The sequence below is a fragment of the Sycon ciliatum genome, chromosome 1 (assembly GCF_964019385.1).
Source record: "Sycon ciliatum chromosome 1, ocSycCili1.1, whole genome shotgun sequence".
In the NCBI taxonomy this organism is placed as follows: Eukaryota; Metazoa; Porifera; class Calcarea; order Leucosolenida; family Sycettidae; genus Sycon; species Sycon ciliatum.
The window spans coordinates 2,968,857-2,990,307 of record NC_088643.1 but is presented as its reverse complement, the minus strand read 5'-3'; the positions used below and the strand labels follow the sequence as shown (position 1 = coordinate 2,990,307).

Sequence of the window (21,451 nt, the reverse complement as noted above, 5' to 3'; positions counted from 1 at the left end):
AGTACCAGTAGGTTCCTCGTCACATCTAGTTTCTTATCTTTAGACTTAGAGAAGTACAGGAACAATAACTGTAATGCATGATACTAGTAAACACTTTTGTGAGATCCGTGCGCGAGTGCAATATGTGTGTGCGTGTGTTTTTTTCTCCCTCAGTCATTTTTTTGTCTTTTTCTCTCTTTTTTCTTTCTTTCTTTTTTTCTCTCCGGAAGGACGCAGCATTCTTTTTCATGGAGGGGTGGTATGTTGGGTTCATGCATTATTCCTTTGGCCTGGGTAGCTACTTGCGCGTCCATGTTTGCCATAGCTACCCAGGCCATATATTGCGTTGCTGCTCCCTCAACTCGTGTCTCTTCAAATAATCGCTCTCTTGAGTCGAGCTCTCAATAATCACCATGTAATCGTTTCGTTCGTCTTGTTCTCTTGTCCCGTTTCTAATAAAATGTCGTTACCAACCTAGTTGTTCCCGTTGTCCGTTGTCCTAATTCACATCTTTGTCCTACAGGGTCTTAAAACATAACCAACTAACAACCCTACCTCAAGGGCTTTTTGATGACTTGCCAGCCGCATATTTGTAAGTGTTTGTAGAGTAGAGTGTGACATGAGTTTGAAATATTATTACTAGTATTACTGTAGTATTATTGTAGAAAGGAAAAGGACATATTGATACGAGTTAAGAGTAACTCTGCGTTACTGTAACTGGATACTACATAGTCAGAAAGTGCAATAACTAGGCGCAAAACTGACAGAGTACTGAGGCATTCGACGTCCTTTTCCTTTCTACATTTATTTATGGCTCAACATCCGAGTTTCAAATTGCACACCTGATGAGCCGTCACGAATCATACGGCGAAACGTACGTCGTGTGAAACAACTTGTTTTGTAGTCAACTAGTCCGTCACAATGTCATGCATGAGAGTACTGTAGGAGTTTGGCTTTCGGCTTGCACGATTCGTTTTCGCAAAGCTTCCCCTTTCTTTACTTTTCTTTGATATTTATGACCCGCCCAAGTTGGGTGGTGTGCTGCTTTGCTGCTTTGAATTGTAGTTAGACCGCTTCTATCAAATATCGTACTGGTCTCGCCATCGTCCAGTAACAATCGACATTCTTTGTTTCGTTGGGACTGTTGCTTTTGCTCGTTTTCGTTGCGCTTGCCTTCCCCTCTTTGGTCTTTCCATAACCTTGAACCTTCCAAGTAGGAAGGCTGTCGGTTAGCGCTACAGAGATGTGTTGAAGCTAGGTGTCAGGACGTCGAATGTCTCATTACTTGTCGATGCCTCTTGCGCAAGATATATGTAAAGGCTATTGTCATGCCGGATATCATATATGGTGCCTGCTGCTTCTCTGCAGCCCTCCGCTTGACCCAACTTCAGCGTCTGCAAGCCATGCAAAACGGGGCGGTCCGATGCATTGATGGCAGCCCGCCATGTTCCGCGATGCAGCCCCTCCAACTCGATTTACCGCGTCACTGAACTTGTTAAACAAAAGCTCCTGATCTTCATCTGGCGTTGTCTAAATGACTCCACTAGCCTTGCTCTAGCCCAGCTTCTCAAACCAGCAGCATGCAGCGGCAGAAGTACGCGCCATCAGCATGCCAATGGTCTGCTCAGCCAGCCAGCTCGCAGTCAGTGTGGCCAAGCGAGATTCGCCACCGCAGGAGCATTGCTGTGGAACAGTTTGCCTAGAGAGGTGCGCACCGTATCCAGATTGCAAGATTTTAAGCTAGCCTGCCTTCCTTATGTATGCCTGAAATAGGTTGTGTTTCGTCAGGTTTTGACATGTTCCTTTCTTCTCAGTATTCTCGCTCGCATAGTACTCCACTTCTATGATAATATTGCCTGTGCTGTTGCTCATTAGGATTTTGGCAAATTCTGTCCTTCGCTTTCATATAACTGGGCCAGGAACCCGTTTGAACTTGCGAAGTAAAATAAAATCAATCAATCAATCATGTGCAGCACGGATTAATTCATAAAACCATTTCAACACTTAGTCACAGAGGGTATGCGCCTTAACCTGCAATAGTGCTCAAATGCCCGGAATGGGCAGAGCGTAGTACGCAAGAGGTACACAAAATGAAGTACAGGTCGTCCCCCGTTAATACGAGTCCAATTAGTACATAAACCCCGTTAGTACATAAGAAATCTCAAGTCCTGGACGAAACGTGGTCACTTCCATACAAATTTTGTCGGTTAGTACATAATTCGTTAGTACATAAACCCTGTTAGTACATAACATTTCTCCGTACCCGCATGCCACCTACCTCAATAGTACATAATTTGTTGGTCTTTTGGCCTTCCAGCGGAGGCACATCGTGTTCTAGTTTCTACTTGTGGAGCTCAGAAATCAGAGCGCACATCACAAACCGACAAAGCTCTGTTTTTTCCCGAGTGACTACCGCAGTACCGGCACGCCTGCTGGGCATGTATCATGTGAACTGTAGAATCTTCGCTGACTGTGACCGTTATAACATAATTTTTATGTTAGATCGAGGGAATCAAGAATATCTCCCTGACTAGTCATGGTCGCAAGAAACACTCAGAAAAGTTGAAAAAAGTGAAAATGTCTGGTACACAAGCAAGTTATGTACACTTTCGTTTAGTACATAAACCCCGTGAATACATAACATTTGTCAAGTCCCAGAGATTATGTATTAACGAGGGACGACCTGTATATAGGGCTGTTTTTTGGTTGTAACTCAGAGTTTCATGGCAAAAACCAATCATCAGACAACATAAGGAGATTAGAAAAACGCAGGTATATGAAGGCAAGCAGAGGAGATAGAATAATTCAGTGCAGACGATATGATAATCATTCAACACCTCCCAGAGGCAGTACGCTCTGACGTGCCAGAATCAACATCTCAGGTGCTGGGTGAAACATGAACAGGCACACTCATCCACCCTAACACTTAGTCACAATTTCGTCATGTGTCTTTTTCTGCTCCGCAGAAATTTGGAATACAACAAGCTGAATTACCTACCTTATACAATTCGTGAATACACAAAGTTGCATAAGTATTACACGGATAACCAAATGTAAGTATTTTCATAAGTTTCAAAGAGTGGAGCAGGGAAAGTATTTTTCACGTGCTGTGTTCATAGCAACATGAGTTTGGGCAAAACGTCAATACAGTACTTGAATTGGCACTGCACCCTAGACTTCAAAACTTCAATTTTATAATTGTAGGCAACCAGACTAAGCACGCGGAAAGAATAAACAACCAGCCATTGTGTCTCTCAGACTCTTCATCTGTAAAACCAGCTCAACAGCAGCATATGGCCAAGAGCATTACGCAATGCATTATTACCATGACTGTGCACATCAGTACTACAGCCGTGATGTACAATGCATGACTACCACTATAATGTTTTACAAATTTCAAGGTCTTCACCACCAACGTCAGGTCTCAAACATTTCCATACCTAAATTTTGTGCTTTCTCATTATGTGAAAAGACATGCAGCCAGAATCAATGAAACATACAGATAAATATCTCCACAATGGTGCTTACAACGAAGGGATAAACAAAGCGAAGAAATAACAGGTAAAGTGCGGATGTAGAAGGTGAGAAGTGATAGTAGGAGAGGCATCCACACTGCGAAGAAAACACTCGATGGAAGCTAGCAAATCCAAGGAAGCTATATCCCCCCCCCCATCTCTCTCTCTCTCTCTCTCTCTCTTTCTCCCCTCTCTCTCTCTCTCTCCCCTCTCTCTCTCTCCCTCTCTCTCTCTCTCTCTCTCTCTCTCTCTCTCTCCCCTCTCTCTCTCTCTCTCTCTCTCTCTCTCTCTCTATTTCTCTCTCTCTATTTCTCTCTCTCTCTGTCTCTCTCTCTCTCACTCTCTCTCTCTCTCTCTCTGTCTCTCTCTCTCTCTGTCTCTCTCTCTCCCTCTCTCTCTCTCTCTCTCTCTCTCTCTCTCTCTCTCTCTCTCTCTCTCTCTCTCTCTCTCTCTCTCTCTCTCTCTCTCTCTCTCTCTCTCTCTCTCTCCCTCTCTCTCTCGCAATATGCAAGGTAGTTTAAGTCCTCTCTGCACACAAATTTCTCAGTGCCCGAAAGAGCAGAGCTTCCTAACGAGTAAGGTGAAACAACATTTTATTCCCGAAGCCAGGCAAAAGACTTTACTTAAGGAGCGATGGTCTGGCGCTAGCCAGGGTCCACAGTGCGAACCACGGTAAGTGCCATGCCTGGTGCACTATCCTTACATGTCCTGTACTGAACTGTCAAAGAAAAATGGCCACATATTCAAATAGGGTTTTTCAACGGCAGGATCATAGCATGAAGCAACTTGGTAGGATGTGTTTGTGGAGCATATTGAGGGAATGCATACAGGGCGTTATTGCGGGTTCGAATATATGCTAAGCGCTGTTGCTGTTGTTGCGGCTGAGCCGCTGTGTTTCCTTCTCACATATGGATATGCGTGACCCGGTGCATATGTGACCAGTTTCTGTCAGTTCCTGAGCACTTCTGGAACCTGGGCTAGTTTATTTTTGTGATTTTATTTTGTCTCCCAGCCTTTATGTTATTGGGTCTAGTTCCCGCTTCATATGCATAGTAAAATAAACATAAACGCACAAACAAACAAAGGGTCAATGTCTCTAACGACCCAATATTACCGGACATTACCAAACTGTCAAGCAACTCAGGTTAACGATCATTGACAGATGCATGACCACGTATTGTTTATTCTTTATTTTATTGAAAACCACAAACCTTCAGACATGTGAATGTGCACATGATATACAGTGTACATACGTATGTATCGAGAAGGCAGCACGGAAACGGCAGTGGTGGTGAGGCCTGGGCAGCTCGTCCGACCATGGGTCTCGGAGTCAACACTGGGCAGACGCACCGGGAGGGAGGGAGGGGGGGGGGTAGCTTAGGAGATAAGGAATGGAGCCAGCGCGATCATAGTATGTAATGCATATGCAGAAGTAATATGTAAATCTTAAACAATAGTGCGGTGGACCTTTGCAGAGGAAAGGCATCATGGACATGATCTACATGTATAACTTATAAGTGAGCAAGGGCACATCCTACACACACATATGCGCATGTTCAAATGGGTAGGGCTGCAACGAATATTCTCATAAACGAACGAATACTCACCCATAAGGAACGAATAACGAATATTCTCTCGGAATGCTGAATTATTTCTAAGGGTGAAACCATTGGAACGAAATCGATTTTTTTGTAAACAAATCGAATATTCTATACCAAAAGAATCTTAGAAAGAGTTTGGCTAGTCCCCGGTTGTTCTAGACCAAGTAGGTGTCTAGTGGAGTCATGTGCACTACTCTGGTGAGTCATAGTCCCCTTTCTCAACACATCACTCAAACCGTTCAAGAATTACTACGATAGATCGACACAAGAGCAGAATGTGCGTACGTGTCAAAACGAACAAATATTCTAAAGGGGAAAATATTCCTTCCATCGGGTTCCAAACGAATATCAATCGAATATTCGAATATTCGAATATTCCTTGCAACCCTACAAATAGGAGATCCTTCTGATAGGCGTTCGCCGGCATTGGGTAATCCTGAAATAAAGATATTTAAAATTAATATTGCCAACCACACAACAAGCCGAACTGTTTGGGAGCTATTACGAGTTGTATTACCAGGAGACATACATTATTCAGCCATGGCCATTCGGCCATTCAGCCATGGCCATTATTCGGCCATGTAGTGAGGGAAGGCGAAGAATCGTCCTCTTTCCAAGCCCTCCTAATGTCGATCAACACAACAGACATACGACGACCCCGAGGACGGCCACGTCTGAGATGGATCGACGTTGTCAAGAAAGACTTACAATGCATTAATCTGTCGCTTCTGGATGCTGTGCAATCTGCTTCTGATAGAGCTGCTTGGCTCGAAATTGTTAACAGATGCGTTGACCTCATGCAATGAGTGAAATGCGAACTGTCATTATTATTATTATACATTATTCAATATTCTGGTCCAATGCCAGAGCTAGTATTGCAAGCACCGCTGTGCGTTAGAATGGCCAATGCCGACACCAACTCGTGCAACAATTGCCCGGCGGAAAGGATGATAGGCAACAATTGCCGCATACAATATTCAATATTCTGGTCCAATGCCAGAGCTAATATTGCAAGCACCGCTGTGCGTTAGGATGGCCAATGCCGACACTAACTGGGGCAACAATTGCCCGGCGAGAAGGATGCACTTGTGAGCGAATATAGGTGCACTTGGCTCAATGCCAGCCTGACTCACGATCCCTACTGTTCTCCCAAAAATACAACATGACCCAAACAGGATTTATCGGCATTATTATTAACAGCAATTGATGCGAGTGCCGTCCAATGTGGATGCCCATTAGCATAGTGGGCAATGCGCTCAAAGTACAGGATCTGGAGCAATGCTGCTGGCACTGATCAGTCCCTGCGTGTGGCTTCCCCTGGCTCAGGGCGACAAGCGTTCGGAGCGCTGCAGCGAAGCGCATGTCATGCTGGAGCTGTCCGCCAGGCTCTGGCGGATGAGGTCCATGGTTGCATCGTCAACTGCTGGAGGGTGGACTGTGCTGGGTGTGTCAGCGCTGCGTCGGTAGATGGGCTGAGAGTCCGGAAGCGCTGTCCTCAAAGACGAGTAAGAGAATTATCAGGATCAACAAAAAGACATTTCCCAACCACATATCACCACCAACCGCTAAGTGTGGCAGTGTCTCCAGCGGAGGTGGAAACAGCGATGAAACGACTCAAAAACGGAAAGGCTTGTGGGCCGGACAAAGTCCCTGGAGAATTACTGAAGTATGGAACATCACAGCTATCCATCGTAGCGGCAGACATCATCAACCAAAGCGTAGCAGAGGGTGCCGACATGTCATCGTTCATCGGACTTGGCACACTGATTCCTTTACAAAAACCAAAAAAACCTAGAGGACCCGTGACTAGCCTGCGTCCCATTGTCCTCCTGAACACCATCCGAAAAGTTTTCTCCCTTGTAGTGCTCTGCCGAATCGCAAAGGACGTTGCTCGTTATGTTGGTCCAACTCAATCTGGCTTCAGACAAGGCCGAAGTACAACAGATGTGGTATGGACACAGCGATGGATTGCGGCCAAGGCGACTCGATACAACTGGGAATGCCACATGCTGGGGATTGACATGTCCCGTGCGTTCGACACGACCGATCGCACCAAACTGTTAGACGTCATGGCATTAGTGACTGGCCCCGATGAAGTGCGCATGATCCAGCACCTACTGTTCCACACACAAATATCAGTGAAAGTAGGAAAGGCAACTGCCAATCCGTTTCTCAGCACCATCGGCACCCCCCAGGGAGATGGCTTGAGCCCTGTTCTTTTTATTTGTTACCTGGAGGCAGCACTGCGCCAAGTGAGAGCAAACCTTCCCGAACGCCCTTTCGCCGACCGTCACATACCCGGAGAAACAGGTTACGCCGATGATGTGACATTGTACTCAACCAGTGAGGAGTGGCTGAAGCGAAGCCTCCCCATCATTAGCGCAGAACTCGGGGATTGGTCCCTTACAGTAAACGAGACCAAGACCGAATTCTTGCATCTGACATCAACTTCAGACTCCTGGCGGTCCAGCAGGCAGCTAGGGTCCCTCATTGGCGACAGTGAGGACCTGGAGCGGAGGAAAGACCTCGCTTCGAGTGCATACGGCAGGATGTATAGCCTCTGGCTGAGGCGTGGGAAGGTCAGTGAGCAGAGGCGCATCCGCCTGTATAATGCCCTGGTTCTGCCCGTTCTTTTGTATAACTGCGGCGCATGGGGGCTCACGGCAGCACAAGCAGAATCGCTTAACGTTTTCCACCGGAAGCAGCTCCGACGGCTCATTGGCATAGTCTACCCAGCCAGGATATCAAATACTGAGCTGTATGAGAGGTGCAACACGGAACCACTATCTGACATCGTGGACAGGAGAAGATGGCAGCTAACCGGCCATATTCTCCGTATGGACAGGGATGCGCCGCCATGGATCGCGCTGACGGGCTATTTTGCGGGAGATGCCAAGGCTGGGCGTGGACGTCCAAGGACATCCATTGCGACGCGCACAAGCGACTTACAGAGGAGGAACATCGACTTGAAGCGCAGCAGTCAGCTGGGGAATGTGAGGGCCATCGCTCTGGACAAGCCTACATGGAGAAATCTGGCCGACAATCCATGATCTGGCGTCACAGGTCATCAGTGCGCCGTGTTAATAATTACCTTGATAATGGAATTTGATCATAGGAGATAGGACAGAAGCGGAACGTATAATTATACCCACATAATTATATTATTACGCGTGCTGTGGTATTATTATTATTATTATTATTATTATTATTATTATTATCACCACCAACAGCGACTATAATCGAGGGGAAAGGATGTCCAATGACTCCCATTTTTCTCAATTTTCGTTGGTGTTGGCCACCTTGGCATCCGTCCCTGTCACTCCTGTTTCGATAGAATGTCTCATGACGATATTATTATACTGATGAGCTTCCTAGGAGGGCGATTGCAGTGAGATGAATTTTGAATAGATAAGCACAATTTGTGAATATTCGTATCACCTATGTAGCCAAGATGTGGTCGATTCAAATGCCGTTTGCCGTTGCAACACTCGGAGAACTAGTACCTGTACCTTACCAATGTGTTTCTACAGGTCTGTGAGTGACATTCCTGGGTGTAGACCGTTATTTTACTCAATGTTACATAACAGTACACCTACTTTCATGGCCTCAAAAACGCCCTTGCTGCAGGATAACATGTTGTACCCTTAGAGATAGCCGATCAAGCCAGATTTTTGGTGAGGGACCCACAGAAGACCAAACTTCAACTTGATAGCAACAGTTGACACATTATTATCCCAGAAGGTAGAGAAAAATAGAATATTTACAACCACGTTACATAATTGCAGATGACCTCGTACCCAGGCCCTTCATCTGGCCGCCCTCCTTGATCTCGCTCTCTTGTCGCTCTCTTCCACAATGTAGTCGTTCCGTTCGTCTTTGTCTGAGTCTCTTCGTTTCTCTAATTAATGTCGTCCCATCTAAATGTTCCCGTTGTCTGCCGTGTCTTGGAGAGTATGACTTTTGCCCTCTCAACAAATTAATAAGGATGGCTCTTCAGGTGGGCAAGAATGGACTTGGATGGAGAACCAAGGATTCATTATTAATTATATTTAATTCCCGTAGCTATGCAGAAGACGTTACTTCAGTGACGTCTGGCGCTAGCCAGGGTCCACACAGCTTTAATTTGGTGTTTGTGTGTTTGTTTGTTTGTGTGTTTGTGTGTTTGTGTCACGCCTGGCGCTATCCGTACGGCAAAAAAGCATAGGATGTTATAAATTTTTCAATTCTCCTATTTTTTTTTCAGGCATATCCTGGGATTCGAACCCGCACTATCGCCCTACATGCATTCCCCCATACACTTCGCTTTCATACCCATTCTTCCAAGTTGCTTCACGGTATTATCTTGCGTTTGAAAGCTCTATTTGAATATTGCGGGCAGCTGTATGTGGCCAGCTGTGCTTGATGGTACGGTACGGTACGGGAGACGGTGTCGTATTACCCTCGATCGTACCTGTCCCGTACCTATCCCCTACCGTGCCGTGCCATCAAAAAGACGGCTGGCCACAATGCATCAAATAGGGCTTTCAAATGCAAGATCACAATGTGAAACAACTTGGAAGAATGAGTATGTATGCGAAGTGTATCGGGGGATGCATGCAGGGCGTGCGATAGTGCGGGTTCGCATCCTAGGTTATGTCTTAAAAAAAAGGAATTTTTTAAAGAATTTATAACATCCCTGTACTTTTTTTTGTCTAGGTCATCAAGGCAAAAAAGCATAGCGTAGGGTCCTGAGCTTCCAAGCTCTCTCGTCCTTGGCTCTCCATCTGTGATCAATTTATAGAAATTTCCTGGGTGCTTTCGTTCTTTTCCATAAATTCATACAAAACAAATCGATCACTTCAAGAAGCAAGAATGAAAGGCGAGTAATATGTGACCAGAACCTTACATTTACTCAGCAGGTGAACAAGGAAAAAGTATTAGAACACATCCAGGGGCATTTCTAAGACACTCAGCATTACCAGTGCAAAGACGACACATTCCCTACGTGTTTTGTGCTCTTTCAACTTGTTTCCTCGTTTCCCTCGAAATAATAAATCCAACTTGAAAAAGGTCCAAAAACACGTAGAGATTTTTTTAGAGTCAGGTTGAGAGCCAAGGAATAATTTATAAGAAGAAAAGAGGACCAAAGAGCTGCATATTACGCTATAATTATCCACTAACACCACCAGTTACTTTACAATCAGCTCATGCGATGAACTGTTGTTGTTGTTAAACAGTTATTATTGTTGTTATTGTAGCTGCTGCTGCTGCTGCTGCTGCTGCTGCTACGGCAGCTACTGTCGTGGTTGTAGTTACAGTCCCTCTCGTTGTCAGGAAATGTTTGCTTGCGCTACTCTTCATCCAGTTAAATTCTTATTATGACTTTGTATTCTTTCTTCCATGTTCTTCAATGACTTTGTATGTTATAATTTTCTTGAGCTCTGGTTCTCCCCTTCGTTATAACTTTTAAAGTGCAGTTTAGCACGTATCAACGTAGGATTTCCTTTCTTCGGTTTGCTTTTAGCATTTTATCGTTCCACATGTACCTTCGGTCTCAGGTACTCTCATATTTGCGAAATTGTTAATTTTGCTCCTGAATTCTCCTCCCTGTTGCTTTGCTACCGTCCTCCTCCTTCCGCCACCCTTTTTCTTAATGAACCCCATTATCACATTCGCTTCCATGAAATTGGGCTTGTAGCCCGTGTGCACTTACGAATTCAACAAAAACTATACATGCAACTAGATGTGCTAGAGGTTAGTAGAGCTAATTGCCAGTTTGGTGTAGTATGTCAGTCCAGTTGGTCAATGTCGTGCAATGTGATCGCACGAGCTGATTGTAAAGTAACTGGTGGTGTTAGTGGATAATTATAGCGTAACCTGTAGCTCTTTGGTCCTTTTCTTCATTTTATATAGAGATTTTTGTTTCACTATTTCCTCCAGTCACGAAGCTGCGCTGATAATACTACTCTGCTTCGTGTACATTCTTGAACTTCTCCCTGTTTCGTTATACTTGTCCTATAGATGGCTGGGAGATAATAGTCTGAAGGTGATTCCGTCTTCACTTGGATCTCGTGACAAGTAAGAAGCTGAACTATATCATCAATATTTGAATATTTGAATGTTGTATGTGAGGTTTCAGTTTTACAATTGGACAACATTATCAAAGACAATTATTACAGAAGTTAGGAAGCGAGTTCATCACTTTGTTGACTTCCTCCGCACTTACTGATTCAAACCGACGCGTTGGGGCCGGCTCGCCGGTGTGCTCACACTTAAAGGAGAAGTTAAGGCAAAAATTAAAATTTCACCAGTTGTAGTCTTCGGGGTGCTGAGTCGAATGGTCGTGGTCCGAGGAAGCTGAGACGCTCCCTTCCTACTTGAATCCCAATCGAACTCGCGGACTTCCACCGAAACTGGGTGACTGCGCCCTACTAGATGGGGATTTGTATGCAAAATGTCACTAAAAGCGCCATTTCGTTCTTATAAAAGCATGGATGACCGCGATTGGCCCATATGTTGTAGTCTTTTGGACGCTGAGTCGATTAGTATTGGTCTGAAAAGGCTGCGATGCAGCGTTCCTCCTTTATTCCCAATCGAACGTGGTTGAACAAGCGGTCACGTGCTCCTGCGTACACCAGTCACCTGGCAGTGACCTGGTCGCCGTGCCTGCAGGGTACAACTTACTAGCCTGTTTGACCTTTTTTGGGTGCAGTCCTGTCACTCGAGTTGAACTCGAGTTGAACCTTGGTGTGAAAGTTGTCGCCTGCTGGCGTGGTGACCAGGTGATTTGGGCACCCTGGTGCACGTGACCGCTTCTTCAACCATGTTCGATTGGGAATAAAGGAGGAACGCTGCATCGCAGCCTTTTCGGACCAAAACCAGGCGACTCAGCATCCAAAAGACTACAACATATGGGCCAATCGCGGTCATCCGTGCTTTTATAAGAACGAAATGGCGCTTTTAGTGACATTTTGCATACAAATCCCCATCTAGTAGGGCGCGGTCACCCAGTTTCGGTGGAAGTGCGCGAGTTCGATTGGGATTCAAGTAGGAAGGGAGCGTCTCAGCTTCCTCGGACTACGACCATTCGACTCAGCACCCCGAAGACTACAACTGGTGAAATTTTAATTTTTGCCTTAACTTCCCCTTTAAGGGCCGATTCCCACTACGGTACCGTGAGTGCCGTGCCGTGAGTACCCATGGTGATTTGCTCACGCGAGGGGCAGTTTTGGCGCGAGTTCATTCCGTGGCTCCTGCCGTACCGCGCCGTGGACATTCCGGTGCCGAGGGTCTCTGGGGGGTGGAAATGGCATGCCGTGGTATTCCGTGAGGTCGAATGCAGTGAGTAGTAGGTATTTTACTACTCCCTGAAAGGAAGTTTTTTCTTTCTTTTGTATTTGTGGTACGAAGTTTTTTCTTGGCTTTTGGCTTTTCGATTGGTTGATTCTTGAGCTTTCTCCAGTCATCTCCCCCGCTATTTTCCCTCAGGACCAAAGTCAGAAATTGATAAAAATGGTGATCCGGCCTGCCGACGGAATGCACGGAATGATTGTGCGCAGGTGTAAATCACTCTCAGCTTCAAGCTCGTACCGTGGGGTACACGTGACCTACCCAAATCGTCGGCACGGCACTCACGGTACCGTAGTGGGAATCGGCCCTAAGCGTAACCCATTTCAGCGCGGTTGACACCAGCGCCCCTCTTATGAGCACTCCCCACTTCACACAGGACTCAATTCGGCATGACCCGAATCGAATGCCTCCTATTACAGCGTGACTCAAATAGCTTCAACTGGGCACCATTGCCCGTTTTGCCTTGCGAAGTAAAATAAAAATCAACAACAACAACAATGGAGGCGGGTAAGTTGACCGACTCTTCATCGTAGATTTTTTTTGATTCCCACCTTCCAACCCGGCAAATATTTAAATTTTGATGAAAACTATTCAAAGCCTCTCAATTATTTTGTATTATACCTACCTTAATATACACCCCCATTCATCACACAGATCCCCGGCCAGTGTATATTCAATGTATTTGCTCAAGAATGAAATAAATACTGTTAATATAAACCACTGCAGAGAAATAAATACTGTTAATAACTTAATATATGTTGGACTCAGTAGAGCGTCCAGCCCCTATATGATGTCCAACCCCTATATAGAGTCCATTGGTCCATAATCCACTGTACAGAGTCCAAACTTGGAATCAACTGTGAGCTCAAAGTTTCGATGGACATCACTCCCTGTATAGAGTCCAGCCAATTGGCTTCACCCCTATATAGAGTCCATTGGTCCAAAATCAACTGTACGGAGTCCAAACTTTAAAATCAACTATAAAGAGTCTTTATGTGGACAACACCCCCTGTATAAAGTCCAGCCAATTAGGCATCCCCTATCGAGTTCGAAAATAGACATAGGACCTGCTGTAAGCAGTGAATATTAACCAGAAAACGGCCTCTCCCTTTAATCCTTTACATCATTCACTTCTCAAGATAAAAAATATGTATTGAGGCGCCACTGCAGCCACTTCATTACATGAAAAACCCTACAAACACCATCTTCAAATCAAGTGGTCTCTTCGCAGACGCTGCAAATTACAATATCTCAATCATGTAGTGTTGCCAAATTATTGTGCACGCACACAAACATGCACACACCCACACAACGCCAAGAAAATACCTAGAAAAAAACCAAGAATCGAAAGGGAATAATGGAGAGCCCAGGATCATTTGTTTTCAAAATTATTGTGCGCGCGCGCACACACACACACACACACACACACACACACACACACACACACACACACACAAACTTATACAACGCCAAGAAAACACCAAGAAAAGAGTAGAGACACAATACACATGCAACTCCAACAGCCATGCAAACGTCCACCCATTTACATGTAAAGTCAAGAGGGATAACAAATAATTATACGAAACGAATGCGTACGGGGACGGGTACACGCACGTTTACATACACGTAGTAGTGTAAGAGAGTAACATAGTGCAGTGGTCAGCATAATACTAGCACATGCTGAGAGTGCAATAGCAAGCTTCACCATTGCTCATGGCCATGCAAATGTTCAGCAGCACTCAGTTCCGCAAGCTTCTGAAGATCAGCACACCTGCAACAAATAGATAGCACAAGGATACGCTTATTACCGTAATGATGCATGGGAGCACACAACTTCCAAGTTCTCAACGAATGTGATGCTCAATGAAAATCAATCCACTCAAAGACCTGTGAACAGGTGATGGTGGGGACAATAATCTATTACTATATTAGTAATACGAGGAATAAGATCGTTTGCGCACACTCAAGACGCACAGACACACCAACATACATGTAGTGTACACAGTGTTTCACTTCACTGCAACTAAATTGAAATGAGATGATTTGAACAATCTGTACAGCGTTGCTGTCAGTCAGTCTTCCCCAAGATGGAAATGCAATGATTTGTTGTCACGAGGCAGTTTCACTGACACAATGTCATGTTCGTGACATCAAAACGGTTACTTCAGAGAATACGAGTATTAGCTTGAGAAGCTTTTTCTTGTCATTGGCATACAAGCAATCCTCCTAGTCCTACTACTACTAGTACACTGGCACTGCGTTTGTGGATCCCATTGTATTTGACATCATACTACAGGAAGAGTGTCGTGGAGTTCACATAATTATCACAGGGATAAACTTGAATACATTTCTCATGAAATAAAATAATAATCCGCGATATTCATGTTAAAACAAAATGGCGTCATGATTTATTGAAAGTGGTATAGTTGGTGGTACGAGTGTTCAAAACCATTTGAACTTCATACTGTTCGTCTTCTTTTTGACATGCTCTCTTTCCATCGTCCTTAGCTTTTGTTTGTTGAGAACTGTTTTGGCTTTCTCCTATACCTCTGGGGGATGCCAAGTGATGGTTTTGAGAGGGTGGTGATGGCTGTGAGCGAGAGTTTGCCGATCGGCGTCGTCCTCGGTATAGCGATGAAAATACTAGTTACTGCGCACCTGGCAGATATCACAACACGTCGGAGCGTCCAGGAGCAAAGGAATCTTGGGTTTTCACTGGAATCCAGTTCCTCCAGCATCGTGTAGCCCACCGTCGGTGAATGGCGGTCCAGAAAGGTCGAACCTGGTCTTCTGCAGCATCTCGCAGTCCTGCGAGGCACACTGAATACGCCTGTCATGTATTCTACAAATAAAAATCACGAAGTAGTGGACTTTACAGTGATGAGTCTATCCTGTATGCTGCAAAAGACGCAGGAAATGTGACTGGTGTCTGTACACTCAGTGACTGGACGCCAACACCCCAGTCTTCTCCTGCAGGATCTGTTTGACATTGACATTATGCAGTAGGTCGGCATTGACCTGGTTTGGCAGCTATCGTAATAGTATCTGCCTGGTTGGATGTAGCAGGTTGGTGTTTGCTCGTCGTCCAGTTCGGAATTTTCTTGTAACTCACGGTGGAGTACGCGCAGGGTTTGTGATCATCCCTGTTCACTTCAATATTATCAAACACAACGTTCTCTTTGTCACTCATCTTATCCTGAGTACTGAATTTGCTGACAATATTGCACCACACTTGTCACAACCTACCGCCACTGCTGGCGGTGGCGACGGGTTCGTCAATGGCGGTGACCAGGCTGACTGACTAGCTTCGAGACAGCGGCCTCGTTGTCAACCTCGCGGCAGCCTAAAGGTTGATTTTATCGATCCAGCCTCAGCGCCATGTTGACGATGCCCTAGTGACTGTGTGCCATGGATTGCCTTGCCATCAGCGGTCATTGCCGTCCACCTTGGTGCAGCCCTCAACAACTGGCTCAGCCCATGGGAGTCTCAAGTGGACAAAGTTGTTGCCAAAGTAGCTCAGAAGATTGGTGCATCGTGGTGTAGGTGAGCACATAACTAGGACTTCCCAGCGCCTATTTGTCCAGGCTGCGATACTATGTGACATGCTGTACTGCACATTCTTTTCAGCACTGCAAGTCGGCAGCTGGACCGACTGCAGGGGCCGCGCACATGCAGGCCGCCTGTTGCCAGTGCAGCATTCTGGAACGTTCCTTCCTTCTGAGATCCGTGGAATAATAACTTTCTTTGCTTCAAAGCAAGTTGCTTACCTTTCTGTTGTGCTCCCAGTGTCCTTACAACAATAACCTACAGCAATGTTTTATTTTCCTTTCCATTCCCCAACCAATGAATACTACGATGTCGATTCTATTTCTGAATACTTTAGTGTGTGCCCGCGCACGCACGTGTGTGTGTGTGTGTGTATACCTCACTCGCCACTCGAAGTTCTGTTCCCCATCACTGGAACACTGCCTGTTCTTTCAGGACCTGCCATCATCTGCGGATGGGCATTCAATGATTGTATTGTGTGTGTGTTTCATTCAGAATCAGATCCGCTATTGTTGCTATAAGAGAAAATCTGTGGGTTCACATCCAGTGCATTTGTAGATTTGCGTGATTTTCTCGCCACGGGCGCATACATGGGACATTGTGTGTGTGTGTGTGTGTGTGTGTGCGTCTGTGTGTATGGGGATATTGCCTGTATCGGCTTTTGGTACTAATGTTCAGGTCTGTGCTTGCATGTGTGAACATGAAATTGTTCGGTTCTGTGCATGCTATTGCTATGTTGTATATTATTGCATGTATGTGTGCATTTCCACGAACAGTGTAGATGAGCGTGGAGAGTGCATTCATCCCTCATCAACCACTTCCCCTTGGGCTTACGAGAGTTTTTTCTGCGTACCTCTCATTTTTGTTTGTTTCTCTCTGATACTGTATTGATGCCGGTACCTGTAACTCGATGTGTTCCTCTATCTGCAGTCGCCTTTAACCTTCGGTCAAGTTAACGTTTATTGTGCTCTATTTATCGTGCGAATCAAAATAAACAATAATAACACAAGTCATGCTAGAGTGACGACATGTGCGTGTAGTAGGGTTGATGCGATGGGACGTTATAATTAGGTGGAACAGAACACACATTGGGCAGATTGATTGGGCATCATTGATTGTGCTCAGTCTAAACAGTGAACATAATAATTATCTCCAGTGACAGACTGTAGCGGCTAGCCTCCAATAGGTAGCTGGCACTAGTCGCTACTGCTTGTTTGACAGGAGCCGCCAGAACCCCTGTTGTGTCATGATAGATGCACATGCCCTATTCTGGGGCATACTGAGGTACTTTGATTTTGTTGACTGCATGTAGACAGCATCCAATAGTAGTACTCGTAGACCTTGGCTCTTTGTAGGTCAACCACCATCGCATGGATCGATCGGTGACTATGCACTTGGAGGTTGGAATAGCCCGCGCTGAACAGATCTTGCCATGGCCCAGGGAGTGAACTCGCTTACTCGACTATCCCGGTTTTAGTTAACCAGCATGAGTGGTGCAATTTGTCCATACCATGTTGCGAGCTCACAGTTGTTTGGGCAGGTTTTGAGCTGCACCACGAAACAAAGCGAAATAACGGCGTGACTGTAGAGCAAGGAAGCGGCGAGACGGCACTTCCAGGACGAGACAAGCAGTAGAGATGTGTTCACAGCACGAGCAACCTCTCAAACCCTGCCGGTACTCCACAGTTACAAGAAAATGTCGGACTGGACGACGCGCCAATGCAAACCTGCTACATCCACCCAGGCAGATAGCTGCCAAACCGGGCCAATGTCGACCCACTGCATACCGGTATGTCAATGTCAAACAGATCCTGCAGGAGAAGACTGGGATGATATTGGCGTCCAGTGTACGGACACCAGTCACATTTCCTGCGTCTTTTGCAGCATACAGGATAGACTCATCACTGTAAAGTCCACTACTTCGTGATTTTTATTTGTAGAATACATGACAGGCGTATTCAGTGTGCCTCGCAGGACTGCGAGATGCTGCAAAAGACCAGGTTCGACCTTTCTGGACCGCCATTCACCGACGGTGGGCTACACGATGCTGGAGGAACTGGATTCCAGTGAAAACCCAAGATTCCTTTGCTCCTGGACGCTCCGACGTGTTGTGATATCTGCCAGGTGCGCAGTAACTAGTATTTTCATCGCTATACCGAGGACGACGCCGATCGGCAAACTCTCGCTCACAGCCATCACCACCCTCTCAAAACCATCACTTGGCATCCCCCAGAGGTATAGGAGAAAGCCAAAACAGTTCTCAACAAACAAAAGCTAAGGACGATGGAAAGAGAGCATGTCAAAAAGAAGACGAACAGTATGAAGTTCAAACGGTTTTGAACACTCGTACCACCAACTATACCACTTTCAATAAATCGTGACGCCATTTTGTTTTAACACGCATACGGTCCATTGATGATAGCTAGACGATCATATATGCATATACGATTGATGCAAAGTCCTTGCAGTCCTTGAGGACTATTACGAAGTGGTTGATTACTTTTAGGGCATTCATTCAAGCAACATCAAACAAACGCGATACGCTCCTTGAAAATGGAAAAAAAAATCAAGCATAACGACAGAACAGCAGACCAATCGAAACGAGTAAAAGCTTCCTTACCTCAGTCATCGTCCTGCCATGTAGTTGGACAGCCTTTTGACACGGTGGTACAGGCAGCTCTTGTCCAGTCAAACAGGGGTATCCTTGTGGCGTCGAACGAAAGAGAGTGTCAGTGTATCTGACTCGTCAGATTGCAACTGTGCTGAACTTTTCTCTTCCTCCGCTTTCTGCTTTCATCCCTCGCTCTGATGAAACCGTTCAAACGTCTTACTGGCAGCAATGGCCAGCCAAACAGGGGATCCTTGTGGCGTCGAACGAAAGAGAGCGTCAGTGTACCTGACTCGTCAGATTTGAACTGTGCTGAACTTTTCTCGTTCTGCAATTTCTGCTTTCATCCCGCGCACTGATGAAACGTCTTCAGAGAACCACAAGACGCTTTCCAGATTTGATTTTGAACGTCTCCTTATCCTCCTTGGTTAGCTCGAGACAGATTACTGTCAGCAACTGCACAGCAGAATTGGCAGCCATGGCTGAAGTGAAGAAAGGAATGCGCTGCCACGAGGCAAGCAAAACTGAAAATGTGTTCTCTTTCGGGCACAACACACAGGACGGCGTGACTGGATAAACTGGACTCCTGGACTGTGAATAGGGGACTTGTGGAAAAAGTGTACTCCTTATAGGGGATTGCGCGGCAGGATGAAGCTGATCAAAACTGAGTGGACTCCTGGACTCTGTATAGTGGATTTTGGACCAATGGACTCTATATAGGGTGCTGGACATCATATAGTGCATGGACTCTATACTGAGTCCTACATATATACTCCTTTTTAGGATTCAAAGAAGAGGGACTAAGGTTGCGTTTGGTTGGGCATTTTCAGAATGTAAATGACAACCATTCTGGAATGGGAATCGGCAAGAATCACCTGACCAAACTAACGCGCCAGAATCAATTAGGAATCACTTGACATAACAATTCCATGATGTCGTTGAGGAACGGCGGCTGTCTTTTCTTTTACCCGACTCTAGTTTCCTTGAGAGAGTCATGGTACTTCTGGGTGCATGATACGAGGCACTTGAACCTGTTGCTACATTGTTTGGCTCGTGGCAGCCATTATCATTTTTGATTCCGGAATGAGAATGCTCATTCCAGCATGTGAGGTGGAATGATCATTCTCCAAAAAGAATCATTCTCAGCGATTCCCATTCTGGAATCATGTGGAATGTGACCAACCTAACGCACTTTTTTGACCAACCAAACGGGCGAGAATGATTCCGAGTGATTCCAAATGATTCCCATTTGGGAATGTGACCAACCAAACGTAACCTTAGGCTGCATTCGATTGTAGAAACTGGATCCCGATCTCCGCCGACCAGATCACTTCGATCGGACGGATACAATCGAATGTGCACAACCGATAATCCGTTTCAAGGCCTTAGCGACCGCGTTGCTACAGCTCATCCCGTAGTATCTGTACGAATTGGGGTAAACTCTTGACCTAGTGTACGCATTATTGGGAGTTTTGAGTAGATATGAGTCGTATCATGGAAATGAATCCGTCGAATCCGTCTCTGGGAGGTGGGTTGCTTGGATCCGAATCCGTGCTCTCGGGATCCGGATTCGTGCAATCGAACATGCACAAATTTGGCGAATCCAGGTCCGGGGCTGATGGATTCGTACAATCGAACATACCCTTAGAAATTTTCTCTCCACTTGAAAAAGAAAATTGAAAGAAAGAAGACAAAGGAAGAGAACAAGCGGGATTCGAACCCACAACAGTATGCATCTCAAGCAACCCCTTATACCACCCAGCCAGTGTGCTGCAGATGCTGAACCCTGTTGTTCTTACAATCTTGTACCCAAAATAGGCAACATCCTATGTACACTATAGTACAAATGCTATACTAAAAAGGTTAGTATAGCATTGTGTGATGGATGGGGTGTATATTGAGGTAGGTATAAGTCGGATATACCCTTCGCTGGACTGTATATGGAAAATATAGGCCATCATACAAACCTCGGCCTGCGGCCTCGGTTTGTATTTGGTGTATATTTTCCATATACACTCCAGCTCAGGGTATATCCTATACATACTTACAAGCTCAGTGCAGCACTAATCACCGCAGGGAACCCGACCCTCCACCATCACCAACTCACGAAGCATGTGAACCGGACGGTGGCGGGCCGACCGAGCACCCCGGACACACAATACAGTGGAACGTAGCAGTGCGAAAGACACCCGACAGCGATAGTATCCCATCAACGACGAATAGCTACCTCCCGAAGATTGAGATGTGAGCAGGCAAAGGCGCCTGAGGAAGGTCGTGGATGCCGGCGCATCCAGCTCTTCATCGTAGACGTGTGTTTGTGTGCGTGTGCGCATGTGTTTGTGTGCGTGTGCGCATGTGTTTGTGTGCGTGTGCGCAGGTGTTTGTGTGTGAATGTGACTGAGAGTGTGTTTGTGTATATGCATTCGATTGCCTGCTACTGGGCGTGTGTGGCAATGTGTGGTGTGCCTGCTCTCCTATCCTACATATTATTTATTTCTAATTTGCTCTGTTGTGCTCCTGCTCATTTTTTCTCACTTCGTATTTTTTCTGTTTGGCGCGCATGAGCAGTGCTGAAACCGAGACCCTTGGTCGGTTGAGCTGCTCTTGCCCCGCCTCCACTTCTTCGGCTGCCATCCCTATGTGTATCCCTGTGCGTTTTTGCCGGCGTTTGCACCATGATGGTTTGTGGCTATTTTGTAAAAAAATAAATAAAATGATGTTACGTATGCCCGTACTCTCGGTTCGACAGCGGTGTTTCATACGTTTCACAGAGCGTTGTACATCAACTCGTTCATTTGTAGGTGGATGGTTGCGATCTTTGTAGTTACATTTGCATCAATGTCCTCTCCATCATCGAGAATAGCAGCCGTCGA

The 21,451-nt window shown here is 45.8% G+C and overlaps 1 long non-coding RNA gene across 1 annotated transcript in view; it reads left to right on the top strand.

Annotated features, from left to right (window-relative positions):
• The first annotated feature begins 11,106 nt into the window (after window positions 1–11,106).
• The window catches only part of LOC135806794 (uncharacterized), a 28,033-nt gene continuing 17,688 nt past the window's right edge, over window positions 11,107–21,451 (top strand). Inside the window, exon 1 of the long non-coding RNA XR_010551278.1 lies at window positions 11,107–11,152. This is a non-coding gene — a long non-coding RNA (uncharacterized LOC135806794). The remainder of the gene's footprint in view (window positions 11,153–21,451) is intronic.